Raw genomic sequence first — 26,339 nt, 5'->3', positions numbered from 1 at the left:
TCTCCATAATCATAGCTTTGTGATTCCAAATATCTGATATATGTAGGTTACAGCTATAAAAATGATGAAGCAACAAAAAGTTCAGGTGGAATTTAGGTTAAATTAGGTTCAAGTGAAAAACATCTCCCTTGACAAGACAGTCACACAATTCTGTAACTCTTATCAGTCTCTGACTGCAAGAAAATCTGCCAGTATCAAACAAATATCTGATTACTATTAGAGCATATAAAGTGCAAACAGGAAAGATCTTTTATGACTGAGCAGCTATAAAAACAGAAATTAGTGTACACATTCCCTAGGTGGGAAGCTCAGTCTGCTAGTGTTAAATGATGCCATTGGGTCAACGTGACAATTGCCAGAAAAAATTGGGAATGGAGGGGTTAGGGCATTTGAGCAGTTTTCATCTGCAGTGGCTGAGGGAAGGGTTGCTGAAAGGCAGCCACAGGTCCTCCTCGCACAGCTGGCCTGGAGGCTGTGCCAGCAGCCCTTCCACAGAAGGCACTTGATCTCTTGGCTACCTTGTAAGTCCTCACAAGCTCCAACCTGCTTAGACACAGTTCACCCCCTGCCTAGAAGAGGTGTGTTGCCAGATCCTTATCCCGGGCTAAAAATAGTTATATAAAACCAGCAGTAATGATTCAGTTTCATTGAAACAAAGTGTATTTACTGCAAGCTGGGTACATAACATTTTGACAGCATGGAATAGGAGACTAAACAAGATATTTACCATATTAACAGGTCAGGACCTTTTAGCTTCTTTCTGTTGTCCTGTGTAATAGGCAGAGAAAACAAGGATCTGGATCATGAGCAGCTGCAGAAGATTGTTTTTATTAAGGGTTCATCTGTTCATGTTTGAATTAGGCTCAGCCACTCTTGGCTTTACGGTTTGATTTAAAGGCTTCAATATCTGTGGTCTTTTTTGTTTGTTTTGGTTTGATTTTTCCTTTGTTTTTGTTTTGCATGCTTTGGTATTAAAATAGATCTAGTGCAGAATGAGGAATATATAATTACATCACTTTTTTCCTATTAATTAATGTAAAATGAACATGCAGTAGATGGCAAATTATTCTGAATAGTGTGGGGCAGATGTCTAAGCTGCAAATACCCACAGCGTGTATATAGTCTCAGTAAAAACTTTGAAGACTTTTTTTTTGGCCTTGGAATTTGTGAACCATGATCTTAGAATACATGCATGTGGCTGAATGAAGGTCACGGACAAAGAGGTCATAAGGAGAGCCAAGTTCTTCACCATTAACAGATTTAACAAGCTTGCAAGACAATATCAAAGCAGGCAGTGTAATCATGGTGGTTCCAGTCACTGAGCAGGAATGATGTTCTGCACTGCACTGGCTGCAGTGGTAGAGAGGCATGCTGAGCAGTCTGGCTGTAACAGAATAAGAAGCAATGAAAAGGATAAGCTACTGTGGTTTACTTTAGAAGCAACTCTTTCCATAACGCCTACATTATATGAGCATTTTAAAACCTTTTTAGATATCAATGTCACTGTGACTGTTCCAAAATCATTGCCGTTGATGATTGATAAAATTTTAGTCAAGATTTTTAAAGCAGATTTTTATTATCTATTGTTTTAAATGCAGCACAGAAAACAACAGTAGAGAGATAACTGGTTGTTGAAAACATCCATGTGGTGGACTGCTCTATGTACATCTGTAACAAGAAGGGTAAAATTTGATTAGTGCAAGAGGTTTAAGCTTAATCCAATCTATTTAAGTCCCTTTGTATTAAAGGTCAGGTGTCAGCTCTTCACAAGTGCTGCATATTCTGTAGGAAGCTTAGCTTTGGTGTGATGATCATAGTATCTGTAACTCCAAGGGGAGCTCAGCAGCAGTCTGAAAAATATATGCTGTCATCAGATAACACATGAAATGGAGGATTGTAGCAGAGTACATATAAAACTAATGTGCAAAGGGCAGTTTCTCCACTCTGCACTGCTACGAAGTCCCATTTCCTTTATATATATCTAAATCTTCATTAGCTGTCCTATACCACCAATAAGAAGCTGGAGTCCATTCTGAATCCTGGTGGGTCTGGCTGCCAGCACAGCAAGGTTGTAGCTACATGACTTCCACTTGTTTTGCAACTTGAAGGTTTTCTTCTAAATAAAAGCTACAAGGATGCTGTTCAGTTTATTTAAATGTATTAGATCTTGCTGCCTAGCTGTGCAAGAGAGCAATGGCTGGCTGAATTCACTTCATGGAAGACTCCTGAGGTATGCCTCTTAAAAGAATGTGAAATGACACAACTGAGGCAGCACTTGTGTTTTTTCTTCCAGCTCTGAATTTTGCTCAGCATATGAGCCCAAGTTCAGAATTTCCTTCGGTTCATGGCCAATCATCTAGAGTTTAGAACTTTGTAAGGGAGCAAAACTTTATTAATAGGCTCATACTTTAATATCCTTTGTTCTCTTTTAAATGCCTGTGTGAAAAAAGAATTGCAATAATTTGCAAAATGCCATGTGATCTTGCTTTTCAGTGCCAAGTGCTCAGGGGGAAAAAAAAAAAAGCTATCGGATGGCTAGGTTTTGATATTAAGCTGATCCTGTAATGCTCCTTCAATGGCTTATAGTGTTTGTTCCAGGATAAAATTAACCTCGCTGCTTTTTCATGCAAGGAGAGAAATAATTACCATGCTTTGCTCTCACCAGCATTTTGTCCCACTGCCCTGGCTTTTTCGTACCAGGTGTTAGAGGCAACAGTAAGTTCTTCTGTTTCCTGCTACCTTGTCCTTCAGCAACCAGTGTTTGCACAGCCATTTCACCTTGTGTGTTAATGGCCCTGCTTTCTAAAACCTAGCTATCTTCCACTGGGCTGTTGTGTGCTGATACTATACCATTAATCATTTTCACTTCACCCACTACTTGGGTATTCACCAGGTGTCTTGAAGTTACCTTTATGTTGCTCTCTTTTCTTTGTGCTCTTTTCTTCTGATTCTTCAAGGACCCTTATACAAATATTAGCTGATTGCTATCAAACAACTTGTAATCAAATGGTGAGCTTATGCTTTGACCAAGATAAATAAAAGTGTATTCTTTTCCCTTGTGGGACAGATTAAAACGTTCTTTTATCAAGTGAAGTTTTCTTGCTTCTGTGTACCCTTAATACAGTTAGGGTGGAGCAATAGTTTCTGTAGGTAGCATTTCTAAATGCAGAGGCATAAAATTTCATGGAGTGATGCAGTGAAATATTGTGGTGAGATACTACACTAAAATAGAGCAGCTCATTCATTTGACCTCATAGACAATGCTTGACCAGCCCATGTTTTGGCTAGATCCGGCAAGTTCATTCTGGTGGAATTAGTGCACAGTTTTTTAAAATTAGTTAAGGGTTTCTATGAGTGCATGTGTTAAGCACAGTGTTGCTCATGCTTAATGTGAGCTGAAAGATTCTAGAGTTGGTTTAGAGGCTCTATGGGAAATGGTTTGATGGTCTACCTTTTTAAATACATGCTGATAGGCTGGAATGAAGGCATTAGGATCTTTTCTACTGCCAGCCAGCTGAAGAGTCCTCCCTGCATAGCAGAGTTAGGAGATAGACATTGGCATATCTTGTTAGGATTTCAGTGTCAGGCTTTGAAGGAAGGCTCCCTGGGTGTGAAGTTGAGCTCTACTCTTCTGGCAAGGCTGTGCTGCCCTGGCAAAGATGGTCAGATACGTTTCTTTTTGGTTTATAGAGAGCACAGCTAAATGTTTTTTCTTGAGGAAACTTCTGCCTGTGGTGACCCTGCCCAGACTGAGTCACATCTGGTTGTAAAATGGTGATTTATTTTTTGAGTATGGGGCTTTTTGGAAAAGAGTGAAAATTGTGGTAGGATGTGGAGTGGGAAACCACAGTGGAACCCACAGGAAAACAGAGGAGGCAACACCTCAACACTCACTACCAGGCCACACAGTTCCTGTTTGTGTTAATTAAAAGGGCTGGAAGGGTCTGGCTCTCCAGATGCATGGGCTGTTGATGTCTGGTGCCAGCCCAGAGCTGCTCATCGCACCATGGCACTTCAGGCTGGTGCTTCGACACATGTTTCTTTATTCTTCTTGGTCCCTCCAGTCTTCCCAACACCCCCAAAAAACCCATCGCCTTTAAAATAGTGTAAGCACAAAAATATTTTAACAGATTACTAGGAGGTACTGGTCTGGCATACTAAGCTGTAGGGCTGCCAAAGCAAATGTTGGGAAAGAGAGGCTTGTGGGTTTTTTTTACAAACAGGGTCTGAGAATGTTGTCTACAGTATTTTTTTTTTCTGTTACATGTTTTTAGTAACCTTTCACCACAAAAATTCTGATGTATTTCTTCTGACTTATGGTGTGCTCCAGAAGTATATCAAAGAACTCTGTTCCAGGGGAAAAAAATAACAAATTGTAACAGCTAGACATCTTTTATGACTGTAGGACCTTGATGGAGCATAGACTTGATTCAGACCTCCATTCAGCACTGCATCTCACAACATCCCTTTCCTGAGATTGAGCCAAACCACACACCCTCACTCAAGACACTGTTACAAGTTAGGCGGTAATGATCTATTGCATAGCTGACTATGGGGCCCACAACAGAACTGTGATGACTGATTATCCTGAAAGAGTCATTTTTCTTTCCAAAGGGGCTGTCCTCTGCTGGTATGCTGAGATGCCTGTACACAGCCTGGCTCATAAATTCATAAAAAAACCTGTCAGCCTGGTCTGTCCATGCTCTCACGGTGACTTATTCTGTCTGCTTGTAGCATCTTTATCCTTTGATACAGGACAAGGGGAGGAGTCTTGCATTTTGTCTCACCCGCTCAGAGGAGGGCTCTGGAGATCTGCTGCATCAGTATCATATTGGAACTTTGGTCACTCATGTATCCTGGACTGAAATAGCAGTTTCTCTGTCTGTGTCTGGCTTTCCTCTTAGTAGGAACTCCTCTGTAGCTATTTTGTACTTCTGAAGTTTGCACATTCCTTTCTGTTTTGGTGCCTCGAAGCCTTATTTGTTCAGTGAAGTAGCTAATTAAAAAGCAGAATCTCGATTCATTTGTGGGTTTTTTTGGTGTGTGTTGTATTTTGTTTGTTGGTGGTTGTTTGATTTTTTTGTTGTTGTTTGTTTTTTATAGTTCTTTCCTTCCTATATTTTGCTCCAGAAATTTGTGGCCTAAAGCTTGCTTCTTACATTTGTTGATGAGAAGGGAGGGGAAGGACCCAGAGCAGCTTTGTAGCTCCAATGGGACACATTGGGAATGGAGGAAATAATTGCTGTTATCTGTGAGTGTGTGCAAGCCAGAGTAATTGCATACATCAGACCATTGCCCTTAATTCCAAGAGAGTCACTGTCAAAGCTGTGCATATATGTTCCTCCTTGCTGAAGAAGTGTTGTTCTGTGTGCCCAGAGTATGCCATTGAAAAGCAGTATATAACATGCCCATAACACCAGTACCAAGAGGTTTTTAGTTTCCTTCAGTTTCCTCTTCTCTGACTCTAAACTCCAGTCAGCATGGGTCAGAGCTTCTGTGGATTTTCTTGGTGCTTTAAACCATACAAGTTTCCATTGCATTATTTCACTTGTATTGCTTACAGGATATTTCTCCTCTACCCAGGTGCTTGGGTTTTTTGCTGTTTTCTATGAAATCTATAAGAATCTCAATATAAAAGTAGAGGAATCTGAAGTTACTGGGGCTAGAGACAAGCAAGAATAAAAAGCAAGAAGCTAAGAAGAGAAAAAAGCAAAGATTGCATTGGCCTTTTTTCTATGGCTAGGCAGGTTAAGTGAAGAAAATAATAGCATTTATTGCCTTTTAAAATTTTTTTTAACTCTGCATCACTGTTATCACAGAAATAACTGTTTTAAGAGTTTTCATCTACCTGTTTTTTCCTCCTTGGAGATTCAGTACTGAGCATCTGTGGCATTGAGGATGTTGGCATGAAACAGATTGCTTGTGCTGAAGCTGTGGAAGGCAATGATTGAATCAAGAGGTGGCCTCCAGTGAGGTTCTCCTTTTTTACTTATCAGCAAATAAAAGCATGTGCACTGCAGCTGAGATAACCTTAAGTAGTGCCTTCAGAGCCATTCATCTCTTAGTGCCCGGAGCTGAACCTAAATAGCAAACTGCAGCTGTGACAGCAGAGAATGAGGTATATGGCTCATGCTAGTACTGAAATGTTGGTTCAATAGCCACTCACAGCTGTGAGAAAGGCTGAAGTTAGATGTATTGTCAAGAGGTCCTGGGGATATGAGTGACTTATCTAGAAGTATTATTGACTTATCACTCATTGGCTTTTCCAAGTTTATTTTGTTTCCCACATGGCTCCTTTCTCTTCCACCTAAAACATGTTTTTTGCTTTCTTCCCTTGGAATTGAAAGTGTTGCTGCTAAAAACTCATAATGAAAGAAATTAAGACTCTCCAGATGTCTGTTTGGGACTCAAACCATCACTGCTTAGATCATAAGAGGAGCACTTAGACACCTGAACCTGACCACTCATGCTGTTGGCAGCACTTTGCTAAGAGTTTTTTTTAATTCTTAACAAGTTCATCTTACTAAGAAATGTGGAAATCAGTATTTTTTTAAAAACTGTTTTACAGTACTGAGAACTCTATAGATTCAAACCAGCTTTTTCTTTTAGAACTTTTTTTTTTTTTTTTTTTTTAAGGAATAAATTATATCCCCAGATTTATTTCTGTATGGTGAAGTTACATGGTAGACACCTTACTGCACCTCAAAGGCTGCTCCTCTCATCTTCTCTAGGGCATGTTTTATTAATGGCTGGAAGAAATTTTGGGAAGGCAGAAGTGGCATTAAGAGAAACCAGAAGAAGGGGAGGGGAATAAATTATCTTCAGCAAAACATGCTGGCAGTGAGAGAAATTACCTTCACTACTGCTTCAAAGGGAATAGATGAACATTGCTTCATCCCCTGTGGTGGCTCTGCTGTGCCTAGGTAAATGCTGGAGTGGACCAAGAGAGCAGAGCATGGTGTTCCCAAATGGGGGAAGCACATCTTTGCTTTGTTAAACCCAGAGGGGTTTCTGTTGCCTCTGGCACCATTTCAGTGACTTCAGTAGATAAGTCTGGAGCTCAAGTCTGCTACCCATCCACTGTTTTAAGCAGTGCTTTGGATTTTTCTTTAGTTCTGCATGTCTGCTGGTGGCACTGATCTTGCTTCTATACATTTCCTGGTGGCAGGATTTTTCTGTTACAGCACGCAACATTTCACCCAGCAGCAGAGTTTCCCTGACAAGTGCTGTAGTAAAATCTTTGGAGACAACCCAAAGTGTGCAGGGTATTTGTCATATTTTGCATGAATTGTTTTGTGGTACAGTAAGTGCCAACAGGTGCTATTTAAGATGCTGCTCGCTCTGACAATGCTTTTTAAATAGCTGCAGAATGCTCCTCGCTGCCCTGACATAGCCAAGCCAGCTCTCTGTATGTATCCCAGGGCTGCGACTCCACTGGCAACTTTTAATTTAAAACCCAAAGACTGGTGTAAGTTCACAGAAGGGTAAAGCAGTAAGGACTGCTATCAAGGGGCAAGGCTGGAGCACAGGTATTTTTATGTTTTTTTTCAGCCAGTTCCTGAAGGGCTATTGTTCTTTGGCTAATTTGATGCTGCAGCCTGAGAATATGCACTCTGCCATTCTTGCAGATGGACAGAAGAGCAGACTGGAGTGAGACTGTGACTGTGTGCTAAATATTTCTGTTAAAGGATTTGCAACCTAGGATTTTCAGGTAACAGCAGTTAAACCAATGGCCTGTAATTGTAGTTATGGTATAGATGAACATGTTATGAAAAGCTGAGACAAATGTTTGTTCTAATATAATATCCAGATTTAATAAATTCTAGCATACAGCCAAGCTACAGGATGCTCTGAAACCACACACCATAAGGCATGTGGGGTTACTGAAAATTACTTCAGAGAATTTCTTCAATATGAATCCTACACACCTCCTTCTCCCTTCAGTGCCCCCACGGGGATAAACTCAAAGGCAAGCAGCACTTAGAAAGCTTCTTAGTTGAGAACTGCATTTGTGAGGCACATTTTTTATGTGGAGTGCCTATAGCATTTCAGTGAAATAAAATGCCAAGTTAATGAAAGTGTGAAGAAAATGTATCTGCTATGATTGAAAAAGCTGGGCTATATCTCCTTTAAGTGCACTACAATCCAGAAAATTAGTTCTGCTCTGGAACAGATATTTCTGGCCATAATGAGATTTGGGAAGACTTCAAAGATGCTTAGGTTCCTCATCTAGCTTTTCACCTTCCAATTCTTGTGCAAACTGTCAACTCATGTCCTGGAAGAAAAGAGCTACATTGTGTTCTTTTCAGCCCAAATTGCTTCACCCATTCCAGGACTATTACAGGTCCCCCCAATGACCTCTTCGTTTCTCTTGGTATAAAAATAATTTTGGGGGAGGGAGGGAAGGAAAGAGTGCCCTGTTTTATTTGCTTTTGCCCTTTGTGCTCTGGATGGCACCAGAACTGTTGGGGTGATGCTATACTTTTCTGGCAGAACTTGACCTGACAAGATAACAAACACTTTTGTGATTGTAATTTGCCCCCAGAGAACTGATAGTAGGTTTCTTTGCTGAGTTTGCAGAAAGATGGAGATTTCTTTCTCCCTGTGAGTTATCTATCTTAATTGCGCATTGACTCTGCTTAATTTTCTCTTGAATGCTTTTTACTTGAATGTACTGTTGTTTAGGTTTGGAGGACTTAGACTACATTTTTGGTGCTCTGTTAAAAAAGTAGCTAACCTTTTTATGATGAGGTCAATCTTACGGTCATTGCAGTTTCCTCTCAGTAGTGTTAATTAGACATTTTTATGGTAGGAACACTGCATATTCCTGTGCTGTGCAGCATTGTGCAGGCTGACCTGAATGAGCTGGCTCTGGAGTCAGAGCAGGTGGTGGTGGGACAGTACCTATGTGGATGGTGTTTCACCTGGAACATGCCCAGTTTACAGAGTTTAAGCATTGTGCAGTCTGTGTCCCCTGATGTCCCTAGTCTCCAGGCCCCTGCACAAGAAACACCAGCAAGAGTCAGGATATATCCTGTGTTTTGGGAGTGTGAGGAGGTGGGCAGAGTCAAGTTCATTCAAATAACCATTGGGGGATCTTTGGGGCAAAGCTCTGGGCACCTTGTCCTGGTGATCTGAAGCACCTGGTCATTGGGAATGAGAAGACCTATTGGCTTGACCCTTGTTCCCATTGCTTCCTAGATGACTGTCCTATGCTGTGTTTTTCAGGTTATGGGTTGCCTGGGTGCTCTGGATGGCTATATCCATGACACTAAGAAATGTTCCCTGCTTCCTGGCATCAGTTGCAACCTGCCCAGGTGCTTCTTGGAAAAGCAATGGAATTTAGTGCTTCTACTGCCTGGCAGCACTGTAAGCATGAAATCTTCAAGCAATTGTCTTTGTGCCACAGCTATGGGCAGTCATAGCATTTGTAGACTGAAGATGGGGATGCACCACTCTGTTCCTTGGGTTTCGGTGCTGCAGGGTCAAGTCTGAGTCCTGCAAGTATATGCTTGACCAAGCCCTGTACCAATTCAGTTCTCATTGAGGTGTTTCTCCCCCTCATTGTTTTCTGAGATTCATGCCCGGGCTTAAGTGTCTGCATCTCACTGGTAATTACATGGTATATATTTGTGAAAGAATTAAATCTCCTTAAACTGTTTTCTTCTTGCTGCTTTTATAATAGAGTAGTTTAATGGCATTTTGAGGCAATTACAAGTTCAGAAATTGAACTGCTAGAGGTGATCTTTATTTGACTTTACTATTAAATAGATTTACCAGTGGTTCATCCCAGGCTCTGCTGAATAGCTTTATTGTGCAGTCATTTCCCAGAGAAGAAGGTTCCACCTGAACTCTCACAGGTGTGCAGGGGCCAGGCAGATCCTGGTGGATCTCAACACACCAGGTGAACATATTCAGTGTCCCCAAGCCTGTATAAACCCTACCACTCTCTTCTCTGGCATCCCAGCTTGATTCTTTAGTCACAGTCTCTTTGTTCACTGTACATGCAAATGGATTCATTATACAGCTGCCTTGCTACCTCCCCAGCCCAGTGTAGGTAGCAGTGTATCCCACTGTTCCTTTGGCATATATACCAGCTCCTGAGTTTTGTACAATATGGGAGAAGAGACAAAAAGAGGCTCTGTGACATTTCCTAGACCGTGCAGTTCATACTTGTGCTGTGCACTTCTCCTTTCACTGGAGAATAGTAGCTGGCATTAGGCACAACTTTTAGAGGATTCTGATTCCCTTCTGTGTGTTGCCTTTTCTGAATTGCATGCCTGAGTGTAAGCTGACAGCTGCTTTCTTCCTCACCTGCTGTTGCAGGCAGTCACCTCTATATTTTTCTGTGTTGTTCAACTTTCCATCCTTTGTTCAAGTAATGGCCTCTTTCCTGCCCTCTACCCCCTACTTCCCTCTTTAAGCTCTGTGGTCTCTGTGAACCTTTGGTCTGCTTCTGTAGAAATTTTTCTTCCATCACTTTCCAGAGAAGTTAGGGAAAACCAGCTTTATCAGGGACATTGTTACTTTTTTGGTTTTTTGTCTTTTGAAGATCATCTGTTTGCAAGCCCCCTGCCATGGACAGGGACACCCCCCATTAGACAAGATTACTGAAAGCCCCATCCAGCCTGGCCTTGACCACATCCAGGGAGGGGGCATCCACAGCTTCCCTGGGCAACCTGTGCCAGTGTCACACCACCCTGACAGTGAAGGCTTCCTTCCTAATGTCTAACCGAAATCTGCCTTCTTCCCGTTGAAAACCATTACTCTTTCTTGTATCACTACCCTTGTAAAATATCCTTGCCCAACTTTCTTGTCAATGTTTATAAATTTGTGTTTGTCATACTTGATTTATAGGAAATTACACTAACTGCTCCCTTGTCTGTAGCACCAGACTTATTTAGATTTTGAAAGCCAACAATAGGCAGTTAGACCTTTTTCTCCTTTTTCTCCTTCTGTAATTTCCAGCAGATATCACTTCTTGAAAACTATTTTGTCTGTGCCTAAAGATGACCTTGATGTGAACGTAGATACAGAAATGGCTCTCTGTGCATGTGTGTGCACTCTCACATACTTTTTGTTGTCAGAATTTTAAGCACATAAGTATGCAGGACAGGGAATTTGTGATACTGAATTCACAAATCCCACTGTGAGCACTGTCAATTTTATATCCACTTTTGAAAATGTAGCTCTTAGGCTTTGGAATTTTTCAGGAATATGAAATAATGATTTATGATAGTTCTGGTTGCCAGTGTTCTACATTATTTCTTAGACTTCTTTAACTTGTGTTGGTTATTGCGAAGTACATTATTTGTTTTCTTTCTTTTATATGTCTTTTTTTCTCAGCTATTGAAAACAAAATACAGCTGTGATTTTGCAATTTCTCTATTGTTATAATCTGTTTTTTTTTTTTTTTTTTCTCTCTGTTACTGGCTACTACACTGTTTGTGCCTGGTAGAAATGGCAATCCAGAAACCCTGTTAGCCTTTTCTGCCTCAGTAATTAAGAACCATTAGGTCATTGCTCCAGTCTTAGTCCCCTTGGGTCACCTCTGCAGTGTTACCATATTGCTTCCAAATGTAGTGGGTAATAGTCTTGCTTGAAGGCAGATGAATTCATTGTGACATCCTTGTGCTTACTTCTTAATAATGGGTGAATTTTCAATAATTTATGGACAAAAATATGCTCCCCTGAAAGTTCTCGCTGTATCAGTTTCCTTGGTATCTTAATGAACATTTGATTAGCTGTGAACATATTAAATGTGAGCCAGGAAATGTCAGAACAAAAATCAGGGAGGAAAGAGAGAACAACATTACATCACTGTGAAAGACATTTAAATTCTTTATTTTTTTCAGTGCTTACAGGAAGCAAAGTTAGTGCATACCCTGAACAGACCCTTGTTTGGGGTGTGCATGCAGCATAAGATATCCCTTTCCTGCATGTTTTCCACCAAATCCTTATCCTGTCCACCAACCTGTGGTGGCAGAAGCAATAGAATCAAGTTTTATGGGTCACTTGCACAAACATTTGATGGATTTACATCCTATTGTTCCTGCCTTAAAATTTGAACTTGTGCATATTTAGATGTTTTCAGGTTGGTTTTTTCTTTTGTTTTGGGTTTGGTGATATTTTGGGTTTTTTCGTTTTAATATATTTCTAAAAAGCTCTCTGGATTGGGTCTTTTCTGCTATATAAAATGTCTCTAGTGTTAAATTCATTTCAAGTCTGTTATCCAATCTCCTTGTTGTGAGACAAACCCAGGATTGCCTTTATCAACTCTGTCTGATCATACAGGACTGAGAATCTAATTCCTTTCAGGCATTCACTGTGCATTTGGTGACTGCCTGAAAACCTCTAAGACTTCCTAGGAGTGGACTGTTGGTTGCCTTTTGTGTTGATCACTTTGCCTCTTTACTATACCTTCTTGGGAAAGAGAATTTGATATGATTACAGAGAATGTCCTAATGGGACCTGGTGGTGAAATAATGAAAACAAGAATGATTTTTTTAGGGACGACATATCATCAAAACATGGAAGTTGTGTACAGTATAGATAACCTGCCTTGACAGTATTCAAAGAATATGGTTGCAAACTTAAATGCAAATGTCCCCCTGTGTCCAAAAATGAGAGATCAACCACAAAATCTAGAAAAATACCCCTTTCAGTAAATCTTCTGTTTCTTTGTAGAAACCATCAGTTCAAGACTTTATGAACTAGCCTCTTCCTCCCAAAATTCAGGACTACTCTGCAAAGTTAAAGAGGTGGAATTTTGACATTTCAGAACTTGATTTTTTTTTCCTCTGAATATGAAAGTGACTGCTTTAAGAAATTCATGTTTTAAAACATTTCCTTTGGAAAAATCAGCAAATCTGAAAATTTTTCATGTCCTTTGTAGAAGCTGGTATCTGGCTGCGTGAGAAGCCAATTGCCAATGTGTGAGGTGAGAAGCTGTTCCCAGTATTGGCTCTTGGTGAGATAAGCTACCCCAGGATTTCTGACCTGGGCAGCAGGTAGGATGAGAGGCCTGGTTTGGACCATGGCTTTGGGGCTTTCTTGTTCCCAGTTTTGGAGCCTGGACTTCCAGAGCTCAAAACTATTTGGGATAGTGAAGGTGCTGAAACTTTGTCAGATCTACAAAGTCCTGGGAGCTCCCAGGCATTACCAGAACAAAGGAAATGTTCTGTGTTGCTAGTGTAATCACAATACTTTGGAATGAGAGCTTCCTTTTCAGGGCTTCTCACTCTCCATTAGATTTTTCTTTGTCTTTTCCTTAAGAAAAGTAAGCAATATTTTTCTGCAAAAATACTTTTTTTGTCATTTAACATGTTTCTTTTTCCCTTGAGAGAAAGTTGCCATTGCCCGAAACGTTATTTTAATTTTTCTTATCTAGACCTGGTCAGTCAAGAATTCTTGCACTGTGCAGGTGTTTTACAGGGATGTAGAGCAGTCAGCACACAGAAGCTTTACACACTATTCAAGATCATCTAAAATTCCTCACAGAGGCACAGGGAGTTTCAAGTTGTTTTTGCCCCAGTAGCCAACAAAATCACTTGAAGGATATAAATTCTGCTTACAATGTCATTGCTGAATCACATTAGTGAATCCTGTCACAAGCACGTGATGCTAAGCACACTTTATGCAGAACTCTCATTACTCCTTGGGACAGCTGAGGGTGCTGGTATCTTCATAAATGTTTGGTGTCACTGGTGACCTGCCCAAGCTGATGTCTTGTATAATTTGATGTTCTTATGGAAGAACATCAAGTTTTTCTTTGGTTTTTCTTTTGTCTGCCTTTGTGTGAAATGTTTGCCATGAAAAGCCCAGAACAGTTCACACAGATGGAAAGATAGCAACTTAATGTGTGTTAAGCACACATTAGAGAGTAAGAATGAATATAAGTACTTATTCTTTTTTAAGTGTTAGCTAGCTCAGCTTAAGGGTTACTCCTCCCCTCTTGTTTTGCTTAACAAGTAGTTACAGATACTCACAGCTTCTTGAAATGGAAACTAATTGCTATTTCCTCATTGTGCAGTTCTAATCTAAACTGCCTTGAGATCTCAGGTTTACTTTGTCTTGATTTCTAGCTTTCAAATGCATTTAAGGACTACAGAGATGGATGGAGAAGCTGCTCACACTCAAATAAGGGTCTGAGCATTAAGCCTGGGGATCCTTTAAAAGGAGGAGAAGGAGGAGGATGAGAAGCACCCTCTCTCACAATGTCCTTCAGTGGGATTATAGGTATCTCAAAACCCATTACATCTTAAAGTCATCCTTCACACCAGGGAAGTTAGGCTGTGGTAAGTACCTCTCTGGTACTGCTTTTTCTAACTAAGCACTCTTCTGGCTGCTGCCTCCAGGTCTTGAGTCTGACAGAGTCTGCCACAGCCAACAGCTAGTCATAGATGTTCCCATTACACATCCAGACCCCAAAATCTGTGCTAGAAATGGGAGTGCTCATTTTTAAACTCTGAGTAGCTTTGCCATTTGGTATCAAAGTAGAAGAATTTTCAAAAATATTTAAGTTTTTTTTTTCTAGAAACCTTATGATGTCAAATAGATTGTATGTGCTCGCACAGGATCATTGTTTAACAGGTGACTAAGGTTCTCTTGACCACAAATCCAGGGTAAAAAAGTTTATAATCCCTCATAGGCTTAGGTTGAATCAAGACATTAGTTTAGGTGAACTGTCTTGCTGCTTTTCGGATGTAATATGGATCAGTCTCTGCCCAATAAATAGGATTCCAATGAATATGGCTAGTAAATAAAATGGCATATAGAGACCTGAGGTATTTCTGGAAAGGCAAGGTACTAGATGTCTCTGACAGATATTTCTGTTGGTCGTCTGCAGTGTATCTGTGATAATAAGGCCATTCCACTGCTCTCCTTGTGTCCATTCAGCTTTTGTCTTTGAGAAGGAGAGCTGCACTGCATCTTTAGTTTTTTTTCCCAGGACAGTTTGGAAAGGGTGAACCCTTCTCACAAGAATATGAACCTATGGGATGCTGTCCTTAATTATGAAAATGCACATTCTGATTTGCTTTGTAGGAGTGGTTTGTATGGGAAGCCATGACGTGGGTGCTGGAGAATCCCAAACTATTTTGAACACAAGGCTTTAAAAAGAAAGATGTCTTTGTTTTGTAAATGTCTGCTGTGTAGACTTTCCTAGCAAATAGCTACTGTACTACTATAAAAACCAAAAGTAACAAACTGTTTTCTCTTTCAAAGAGCATCCTTGAGCATAGAGTGCTTTAATATCTCACTAACGTTTATTGTCTTCAAAGGCAAAGGTATAATGTGGGGAGGCAAGAAGAGACTTGACATTTTGCAAGTGTTACAGGAGTGTAGTAGCACGGTGAGGTCTGAAACATTTCAAAGCCTTATCTGTTCTTTAGAATCTATTTTTCTCACGCCTTTGCACAAAGAGGCAATGTCGAGGGAAAAATAAGCTTTTAAATATTTTAAAGTGCCCATTTAGGATGCATTTCTAAGAGAACTGAATCCTAAATGTCAGCGATTGTTTGATAATTCTCTACAAAAGCATCATTTTAAGAATTAGCCTCATTTGACATTTTTAAGCACTTAGACCTATCCAGAGAAAGTCAAGTGAAAACATTTTAGGTTTTGTAAGTTTACCTACAAAAACATCAAGTGAAGCACAATGCTAGTGCCTTTAAGCATATTGGTATATCCAAAGCACACAAAAGCTTCACCTGACTGGTTTTTTCCTTTTTTTTTTTATTTCTTTTTTTTTCCTCATGGGTTTTTATTTGTTTTTCCTCCCCTGGAATGTTCCCATTATTATACTACATCAATAAAACTGCTGCTAGTCTTGGCAATGATCAACCAGCCCAAGCAAGTTTCTGATGTCTTAAACTGTGTCTAGCACTGTGTGGAACCACAGTCAGGGTAAGTCTGCAGCGACCTACAAGGCATAAAGCAGAGATCCAAGCACCTAAATTTTCTGTTTCTCCTGGGTTCCTGCATCATAGGTTGACTTACAGAGTTGCATTTTGGAAAACCATCCCCAGCCATGCCTCTGTGTGCAGCAGTGAGACTCAATTCTCCCTCAGTGCACTGTCCTTGCAAGTGCCTGTTGCCAACACAAGGAATTCAAGCAGGAGCTTCCAGACATTAAAGCAGAAAGTTAACACACCCTTCCCAAACCCAACGTTCTGCAGCTCCAGTGAAGAGCCTCCATATTTAATATGTAACACTTCAATGCATTGCAGGCACAGTCCACAGAAATACTCTATAGGTCAGCTCTGCTGGGTTAATCACCTCTGCAGATGATGGACATCACACAAAAAAATTAGCAAAGGCAGTGGCTTAGTTCAGTCACGTTGCTCCAGGAACTGTGAGAAAGAGGAGATAATAAAATATTTTTGGTCTCTGCTTTTCTTTTTTCAATTTTAAAACTGTAATTTTGAAAGCTAGGGTTTTTGGTGTTTGTTTTTTGTATTACAGAAGGACTTCATTTGTTGAAAGGATTTAATTTCTGAGTGGTTGAAATCTTTTTTATGGGGGCTATGAGTGAGAACATGCTAAGATAGGATGTCTGGTTAACACTGTTATACTTTAATATAACATTATCAGAGGTCATAGATGTGGTGATTTGATGGTCTGGAGTTTTGTTTAATCTGTGGCTAGTAGGGTTTTATTAGCAGTGAAATGTCTTCAAGACACTCAGTTCCTGTATCCTACTGCAGTGATTAGGAGGATTAAAAAGATTTGTCAGCCTGTCATCGTCCTCTTCTCTGACCATGCTTTTGTTCCTTGAAGGAAGTGCCTTGCAATGAATATCAACTGTAAGTCAAGCAGATAAGGTCCTTTTGGTTCTATCTCAGTATGACTTTTCTAAATCCTCCATGCGAAAAGCTTGTGTTTCTTTGACTGACAGAGCAATTTTAGAGAGTAATGAGTGAAGATGGATGTCCCCAAGCATTTAATTAAATTTCTTTTGGCAACTCTCCCTGTCAATATTCAAGGTTGTTATTTTAGTTATTTCAAATGCCAGGTGAAGCAGGATCATAGCCATGGACTTCCTTTGTGTTAGATCTTGTAGAACTTGGTGATTGCAATAAGTGCCTAAACGAAAAGAGATGGACTTTTGAAGTACAATCAGGGTTTGTATCTTCTTTTAGTACTATGGCTGACAGTTGTATTGTGAGGGTGCCTAGTTTGATAATGGCACTAATGTATCCTCACTTTGCTCAGAACTAATGCTGTAAGGCCAAACTGCTGAGGTAGAAGAGGAAAAGCCATCCCTTGGGATCCAACATCTAGTTGAGAACTTGTCTTGGATTTTCTTTTTAATTTTTTTTTCTATTTTTTGTACCTGGGAAACATTTGTTTTCCTTTCTTGATGGAATCATCTTCCTTCTAGCTATGACAGAGGATTTTTGAAAGTGGCTTGGTGTCTGCTGGTGCAGAGCTGGGCTATAGATCAGGTGCAATTGTTGGCTGCAGCTGGAAAAAAAACCCTCAAGCTAACGTAAACTGAAGCTAAAATTCTTGCTCCTTGTTTTCTTCATTCCAGAACACTTCTGCACACTCTCCATTCTGTCTTGCCACTTACACATGCAATAGTCATTTCACACCACTGGAATGAGTGGAGGAGAGAGAGCTCAAACTTCTACTTGGCTCTGAACTTGCTTGGATGTTTTCAGTCTTTTACAGTGGACACCTGACCTTGGAGGGCATAACAGTGATCCAAAGCAGTGGTGCAGTAACTCAGCCAGTTCTGCCAGGCAAATTCCTTCATTAGAAAAGCTAACAAATCTTGCTGCCAGGATTCAGGATTAGTCTGAAAATTGCTGTCTGAAGGGAGTGCATGAGGGATGCATGCAGTCTTTGCTTTGCTTTAAAGCAGGACTGCAATCAAAAAGGACAGTTCATGCTTCTTGGTTTTCCTACGTGCTGTGAATACCCTGCTGTTTAATTCTGTATACACACATGCACAGGAACACATGCACACGTGTGTGCACATGCATATGTATATTCCTGCTGAGAAAGAAAGAGGGAATGAAAAAATCTCAAGAGGATGGCAGCGGAGAGCATGACACAGTGAGAATGCCAACTATCATCTTTGGTAGATATTAATTTAAAACACAGTGTATATTTTACAGCTTTATATACTTTTGTTACTCATGGCTATGTGTGTGTGCATACATATATTTATCTATATATGTTTGCTTCCATCTGACTTGACATGTGATGCTGAAAATGTCAGGGGAAATGGAAACATCAAGAGGAAAAGCTAGGAGATACACAAGCTACCAGAAGCTCTCAGGAGATGTGGAAAGGCACAGGCATCTTCATGTAAGAGGAAAGTAGCCTTCTTTCACTTAGCACCTGATGTGGGCTAATGGCTCAATGCTTCTGTTTGCTGGCAGTAATCTGTCTGAAACACTGAGAAATCAGGGTTCATGCATTTTTACTCAGCTACACCCCAAAATCCTATAAAAATCAATTTGAAGACATAGATTAGCCTTGAGAAGAAAGAGGTGGTAAGAGCCAAACCTGGATAGGTAGTTTGTTGTGGGATAAAGCATCTTTATGCTATTTAATTCTCTTACTGGTTTTGGAATTGAAAGCCAAGTGAGAGAACAAATTTTCATTAAAGTAGTTACCATTTTGTTTATGTAAGTGGGGTTCACTCTGCATGTCCCGAGTGTGCACGTGTGTGATGATTTATGTTAATTGCACTGTGTTGGAACTGCACCCTGAAAGAAGAAATTGGGTATGTTTCAAGTCAGTATATTGCTATGTTTAGGTTTTGTTCTCTCCAAATGAAGAGATGCTTTCACAAATGAACACGAGTTCATTTTTTAAAGCCTTAATCTTCTCAAGAAAGAGAATTTCAGTTCATGAAAAAGCAAAGAAAAGCAAAACCAAACATTCTTCTTTTTCCAACTATAAACCCCTCCTTCTTGCAGCTTTTCTGCTGCAAGTGTTTTTCTGCTCTTACAATTTAATTCTTTCTTCCTCTTTACATCTAGCAGGTGAGCCCTCAACTTAGGGTTGCAGTATCACAGTAAAATATCTAACTTCATACACTGAAAGCCTGATGCACTTTATGGCCAAATGAAGCCAAGAGAGTAAGTCAGAGAGTGTAAAACGTGCAACTCCTAGCAGGGTCAGAGAACACACCAGATATTATATCACATATTTAATTACATAAGTTGATTTCACTTGTGAAAGAGTCTGGACAAAAACCTAGTTTCTTTCATGGAACCTTTCTATCCTGATAAGCCTTGTATTAGACCATAGTATTGGGTGGGTGTTCTGCTAACATCAGTGCATGAAGACTTAGTGAGGAAGGAAATTCAAGACTGCTTAAAGCTTGAAAAGGGAATCTTTTAGCTGGATCACTCTGAGCTTAAGGCTATGCTTAGGAGAGATGTACCTTCTGCAACTCACTGTGGTAGTATCTCTCTGTCCCTGTATCTCTCTACTGTTAAAGCAGACCTGTGTGTGAGAGATGCCAGAGAGATGAATCTTTAGCTTATGCTAAACGATAGACAAAAGTGATGTGCATTTTGTGTGACTTCCAAAACCAGACAGAGAATTAACTGCTTGCACAATGAAGAGTCATCCCTCCAGTATTTGTTCAGAAAAGCGGAGGAATAAATATCTTCCAGCTCAACATCCCTTTGAAATGCAAACTATTATCTTCAGCTGTCTTCTCTAAGAGTCTGGCTCTATAACCATTCTGTTCAAGGAATGCACTGTATGCAGTGGGTGACCTCTGTTTCTAAAAGGCAAGCCGAAGTCCTTTAAAAAAACAACAAACAAAAAATCCCAACAACAAAGCTTTGCAGTATCAGTGAAATTAATATAGTATCAAGGAGATGAAGCAATCTCTTGAAAGTTGAGAGAGTTGGATAGATGTGTGTTAATGTAACTATAATAAGCTGTATCCATTGCCAGTCTTAAAAGACTGAGTTAGGTTCCACAGACAAATGTTCTACAAAGTAAACTAGCCCCAAAGGAAGAAGCCTCCAAAGTCTGCAAAGAAGTGAGAGAAAAATATTTTCCCGAATTTGGAATGTAGTTGAAAAGAAATTAACCATAGCACCAAAGGATAAGGAGCAACTTAAAAAAACACCTTCAGTCTTTGCTGCAGATGACCCTGATTGACTTTGAGACAGTAACAAAAGATTAATCTTGTTTGCCTGTATATTGAGAGATGGCTGGAGGAGATTGACTGTGAAAAGGTAGTCTCCGAGATGAGCTCAGAACTGCACATGAAAGGTGATTTGTTTTAAAAGTTCCAAATACCATTACATTTCCCCTTGTAACTTTGCTTAAACCTTTGAAATTCTTGTGTGCCCCCACAGAGGCACAAAGAAAACGCAATCAGTTTTGCACCGCAAGGAAAATTCCAAGGGTTCTCACTGGGTGTATTTGGTGGATGGGAGGACTGAAGACTTCAGTCACTGAGAGTGAAGCTTCTAGCACTAATAAAATGAAAAAATAGTTAAAACTAGAAACCCCTTCAGACAGATGAGTATTTACTGTCATCAACGAGTCAGCTCCTAAGATGCTAGTACAGCATTCAGGCTCATTTCTCAAAGAGATATTTCTAGCAAAGAAAATTTAAAAGATAGGTACAAATTTTATCAGCCTCAGGGAAACAGAGGATAAGGTTTCTTCACCCAACATAGTGGTTGTTCAAAGGTTCTGTCAATTGTCCTTCTGAGAGGGAAAAGAGGAAAGTTAGCTGTGTTGGCTAAGTAGTGTTGCTCAAGAAGGGATTTTTGTTCTCCTGTGTAACTAAATGAAATGATTAATGAAAAAGAAAAAAAAAATTATCTTCTGGTGACTTTGAATTTGTCATAGTTTGAGTGCGAGGAACTAAACGAGGAGGGTTTTCAGTGTCTGAGAGGCGGAACCCAGCTGGGTCCATTCCCTCCCCTTCCCCGCCCATCCTCTCAAGCTCGGGCAGGCCGCAGGCCTCTCTCTCCCGCCCGCTCCTCGCTTCGTTCCCCTGCGCTCCTTTACCCCCAGCTCTGCCCCTGCTCTTCAGAATCCGCATCCATCGGGTGCTGGGAAGAGCCGTGGAGCCCTCTCCTGAGGCGGCCCTGCTCCAAGGGGCCCTCAGGCACTGTCCCTGACAGCATCGAGATATAGTTGTGTATACATATTTGTATACATATGTATGTTTGTTCTTTATCCCTTATGATATTGCCTGTCCTCTGTTGTAGTAAACCTGTTTCCAATTATTTTTAATTTCTGACTTTTAAGTCTCTCGTCTTTATTCCTGTTTTATCTTCCCTTTGGGAGGGTGGAGGGTTAGCAGAGAATAATTCTGTCTTCTGGTTTTTGGTCAGCCATGACAGAATTGCATGATCGCTGCTAGGAAAGTGGACACAGCACTGAGCTAAACCAGTCTGGCTAAAATTTGACAGACTTGTATTGGTGATAGCCCATGGTAAAATACTGCTCTTAGCCAAGCTTAGTAGCTGGTCTTAGAGCAGTGTTGTGGAGGCTGCTGTCTTCACTAACCAAGTGAGGGCAGGATTTTACCTGTGGCGAAGGAATCGGGCAGTGGGTGCCCAGCAGAGCCATTGCTTTGGCTCATCTGGGACACGGTATATGGCAGATTTATAGGTTGTCTGCCAATCTCCACACTATACTGTGGGAGAGCTTCCCATTGTACCTTAGAATGTCTGCACTGGCACTTAGTGCAAGTTCTGCAATCCTCAGCAAGACAAGATGCCACGGTCTCAAGTTGTGCCGGGGGAGGTTTAGGTTGGACATTAGAAAGAATTTCTTTACTGAGAGGGTGATCAAGCATTGGAATGGGCTGCCCTGGGAAGTAGTGGATTCTCCATCCCTGGAGGTATTTAAAAAGTGACTGGATGTGGCACTCAGTACTATGGTCTGGTAACTGCAGCGGTAGTGGGTCAAGGGTTGGACTTGATGATCTCTGAGGTTCCTTCCCACCCAGCCAATTCTATGATTCTATGATTCTGCCTTCATATGTCCAGTGCCTCATTTCTCTGAGGGAAAAAAAATCATCTAACCATCCTAATCAGTGCTGTTAGAGTTTTTATTTAGCATATTGCTAACGTGCCCTGCATTAGGCGTAATTATTTCCCTTTAAAGATTTGTTGAAGCTTTCCCATCTTTTCACTTCAGAGGTGTTTAATTTATCAGAGCATGAGTTTTTACATCTGAGATCATAGTATTCGGTGCTTTGCTTCAACACAGATTCTTCACAAATAGAAATCATATGAAAAGCAAATATAATTGAATTGTTGTCCTTGCAGTCTGCTAGTTTTGTGCTTCACCCTTTGATTCAGAGAGCCTATAATTTATCTATTCCTTTCACAGCTTTTTCGATTTTTCTCTCAGAATTAGTTATTTCTCTTTAAAAGGCAATACCCCCACCTGATGTTGCTTTCCTCCCTGAGCCTAACAAACCTTTTGGTTTTGTTTTTTTCTTTTTCTGTTCTTCTATCCTTGAATTAATTTAAGGAAGGAGTTATTGAAATCTTTTAACCTGAATAGCTCAAATTCAGTTTTGGATAGGAGCAGAATAGTTTTCCCAAGCATTGTCATCCAGCACTTCAAGCAGTAAGCCATTCCCACTGCCCGCACATCTGCCCCTGTTGTGTGCCTCCACCCTCTCCCCCTAGCAGTGCTGGGACTGGTTTATAATGGCAATGTAGAGGATGGTGAGGAAATGCAGGAACTCATTTCCTTCCCCTTTAGCAGGGAGGATGAGGAAAAATAAGGCTAAAGGTGGAGGCAGATGTGTGGTTGAATGAGAGGGGACGCTGATCATCTGAGCTGCCAGGGAACTGCTGTGAGATTTAGGAGTCACATGTGTTTGTGTTATACCTGTGTGTCTCTCCTCTGTGTGCACACACAGGTAGTGTGTGTATGCAATGTACGTGGACACTCATCCTTCTCACCACCATTTTTCTGTGAGAAAGCCCAATCTGGAGTACACTGAAGTCACTGAAAAAAGGTGACCTTCACTGATGAGAATTAGATAGTTTGCTGTGTCTCACACAAGTGTCACTTTCTGCTTTTACTGTGGATTGCAGAACAGCCATGCTCTCACTCTGGGTTTCCAGTTACTTCTGTTCTCAGGGTGGTATTTCAGCATTCATCCTATTAAAAGGACTATAAATCCTTGGCATTTCAGTGGTTAAAAACTGCACATCTAGTAAACATTGTAGTTCTGACTTTGTTCAGAGCCTGTTTGGAGTCCAAACTCCAAGCTTAACCATGTTTTTGTTTGAGTATTTAAAATTCTGTACCACTTTTCTGTACAATAGCACTTCTTGTAGGAATGTATGGTTTACAGAAGTGTTCACTAGGAATACATATTTTTCTTTATTTTACTTATTTATTTATTTATTTATTTATTAACAATAACACTTTAAAATTTAGGAATACCAAAGGGAAAAACAAATTTAAATTAACAAAGGAGAAAGGAAATTTCTAAGTCATCATGCTACTGGAATTCAGAATTTATTTTTTTTTAGCCAAAGGCTTGTTTTTTAAATTTTTTTAATTATTTTTTTAAGGCTTTTGCTAATGCAAAATGGTCCATCAAGAGATGAGTATATCAATAATAAAATTGTTAAACCTAGGTTGCATGGCCTATCCTTTCCATTTCATATTCAGTGAAGTTTGAGGTCCTCAATTTTCTAGAAAAACCTCCAGGCAACTGACTTAGTTAAAGAGGAGAATTACTCACAGGCTTAGAAGACAAGTAGGAAAATCAGCGATGAAAGATAAGTGTTAAGCTGTCTCCTGCATAATAATTTTATTGCCTGGCTTGATGTATCATAATGTAGAAGATGTATTACCTAGAGTAAGTAAAAGCACATTATGTTGTAAATAATTAAGATGCATAATGTTAAAACTTCGGGTAGAATGAAATTACTTTATTCCATGTAAAATCGATGTCTACCCTAGCAACTTAAAACATTAAAAGCAGTGCTTCACAAACACACAAAGTTGGCATCTCTTTCATGACTGTATTTTATAGGCTGGCTTTGGGTTTGGTCAGATGATGGAGTGGCCCATGGCCCACTTGCAGAAATTAGTTCTCCAAAATTATTTGCTGTGGAGAACTGCTTTGTTTGAGTAATGCTTTATCCAGCAGCAGAATGCAGAGACGTGCTGTAGTGAAATGGGTGGTGGTGCTTGACAGGACTGAACATGTTTTGCAGCCTGCCTCCTATGGCTCTCTTTTGCTAGTTTAAAGCATAAGGTAGGCCTATTCCTGCAGTTAAAAAAATAGACATACTTACACTGGTGGTAAGGTGTGTGCACAGAGGAGGAATGAATCCCCTGTGACTTTTATTCTGCTCTGAAGAACTGGGAGCTCAATATGCAGAAAGCTGGCAAGATAATTCAGTCAAACTAAACAAGGTGATAGAATTGAAATATGAACTTAACATGTAGTCAGAGTTATGCTAGGAATTTGTCAAAGAATTACATGTAGACCCTGTCTAGAAATATTTATAAAAGGCTCCCTGCATCCTTATACCAAACAACAGATTTGTCAAGGTAAAGTTCTGGCTTTCCAACTACTTTTCATGAGACGAATGTTTCACTTGCAGTTTCTCTAGTGGATCTGTTAGATTTGTCTTTCAAAGAATTTACCAGAAAAGGTAAATAAAGCCAATATGCTGACCACTATCTACATCAACTTAGCATTTTGCTTGCAAGCATTTCTTGAGTCTCCAGGGAAAAGTTCAGAAGAAGCAGAAGGTAGTGCTCATCCACAAATAAAACTATGTGATGTTTTCTTTGTGAAGGAAGTTCACAAGCAGCTCATGAGCTTGTAGCTAAGTCTGAAGAATTCATTTGAAGTACTATAAAACCTTGAACAGCCCAACAACACATGGGGAAAATACAGAATTTCATTTTCAATGCTTCAAGATATTAGGGGGAGTTATTTTAGATCCCATGCTGATGTGAGATCAGAACCAGTCCCTTTACATGATTTGCAGCAGGATGGCCTCTTTCCAAGGAATTGTACCTGGAGAATTGCATTGCCTCATCAGCCCATGAGTGCTTGAGTGACAGATATTTTCAGGTTACTGCTTGCCATTTGATTCAGTTGTTTTGCTTTGATTTTAATTGTGTTTTTTTTAAAACCAGCATTTTTGTTTACAGTTTACATTAAGTCTAAGAGGCATCAATAGGTGTTGTAGATTAATCAGATAAGTAAATTATATGTTCATTGTTTTAATTCTTATGCAAAATTCTGTTAAAGTGAGTAACTAATAAGCACCTGGCAAGCATGTTTTTGTGCTTGGGTAATATGCCAAAAGTACTATGTCCTTGTAGAAGATAATGTATCTCAAGTCCAGGTGATTAATGTTGTGTTTAATTTTTTCCCCTCACTCTTTGAAAGCGTTAACTGTTTCCCTAGCATGTGTCATTTAAAAGCCTCTGAAAAACAGACTTGAAGCGTGGTTTTGCATAGGTTTTTCTGAAGCCTTTCTAACAGTAATTTAAGTACCTTACAGTTGACCATTGGAAGGATGCAACTCAAAGCTGTCAGGAAATTCAATGTGTCTTGCATCCAGTTTACTTCAGGAGAAGGAAGTGCACACTGTGGATTTTGCCTGGGTTTAGGTAAATAACAGGGTGTTAAAATGGAAGATATTTTCACAAAGAGTGTCCACCTGTATTGCCATGGCACAATAGAAGTAGTACTTTGCACTCCATTTGTTAAGGGTTGAGTTTATGGTCAGATGGTTGCATCAGCTGGCTTCTTTGGAAGGTCTTGCTGAAGGTGAGCTGCAGACAATCCTGATTTGCATATACAGCTGAGAATATATACTCTTTGAGGCTTCAATGTTAAGTCTTCAAATTTTTCTTCTGTTTGTGAATAGGTGATTAACATAGAGCTCTAATTTGGTTGATAAATACTTTGAGAACATATGTTGCCTTGTAAAAAAAAATAAATATTATTTTAGTGTCTCTTCTCTGTTTTATGCCTGCCCTACCACGGGTGGTTTATCGCTTCTGTTGCTACTCATTTTGTTTCACATGGCTAAAGAAATCAGGATTGACATTGATGGTTCTTCACATAATTACTCTGTGATTACAGAAACTCTGAAGGAGGGATGGTAGCTCATGTCAATGTACTTTATAGCTTTATTTCATAGCATATAATACCATATCCTTGATGTTAATATTCAGTTAGTGCTTTGCAGCACCCAACCTTTCAAGTTGCTCACAGCAGCATTACTTTGACTTCATTTAGTGAAGAAAACACATCTTACAATAGCCTTTGAGGCATATGAGTTTGTGCACTTTCTTAAATCACTGAGACTTTTGACTTTCTTGTCCTTTTATCT

General features: G+C 40.0%; 1 long non-coding RNA gene across 1 annotated transcript in view; it reads left to right on the top strand.

Moving 5' to 3' along the window:
- The first annotated feature begins 668 nt into the window (after positions 1-668).
- LOC139792879 (uncharacterized) overlaps positions 669-26,339 on the top strand; it is a 201,297-nt gene continuing 175,626 nt past the window's right edge. Inside the window, exon 1 of the long non-coding RNA XR_011724425.1 lies at positions 669-738. This is a non-coding gene — a long non-coding RNA (uncharacterized lncRNA). The remainder of the gene's footprint in view (positions 739-26,339) is intronic.

This window comes from Heliangelus exortis, chromosome 2 (assembly GCF_036169615.1).
Source record: "Heliangelus exortis chromosome 2, bHelExo1.hap1, whole genome shotgun sequence".
In the NCBI taxonomy this organism is placed as follows: Eukaryota; Metazoa; Chordata; class Aves; order Apodiformes; family Trochilidae; genus Heliangelus; species Heliangelus exortis.
This window is presented reverse-complemented; position numbering and strand designations above follow the sequence as displayed.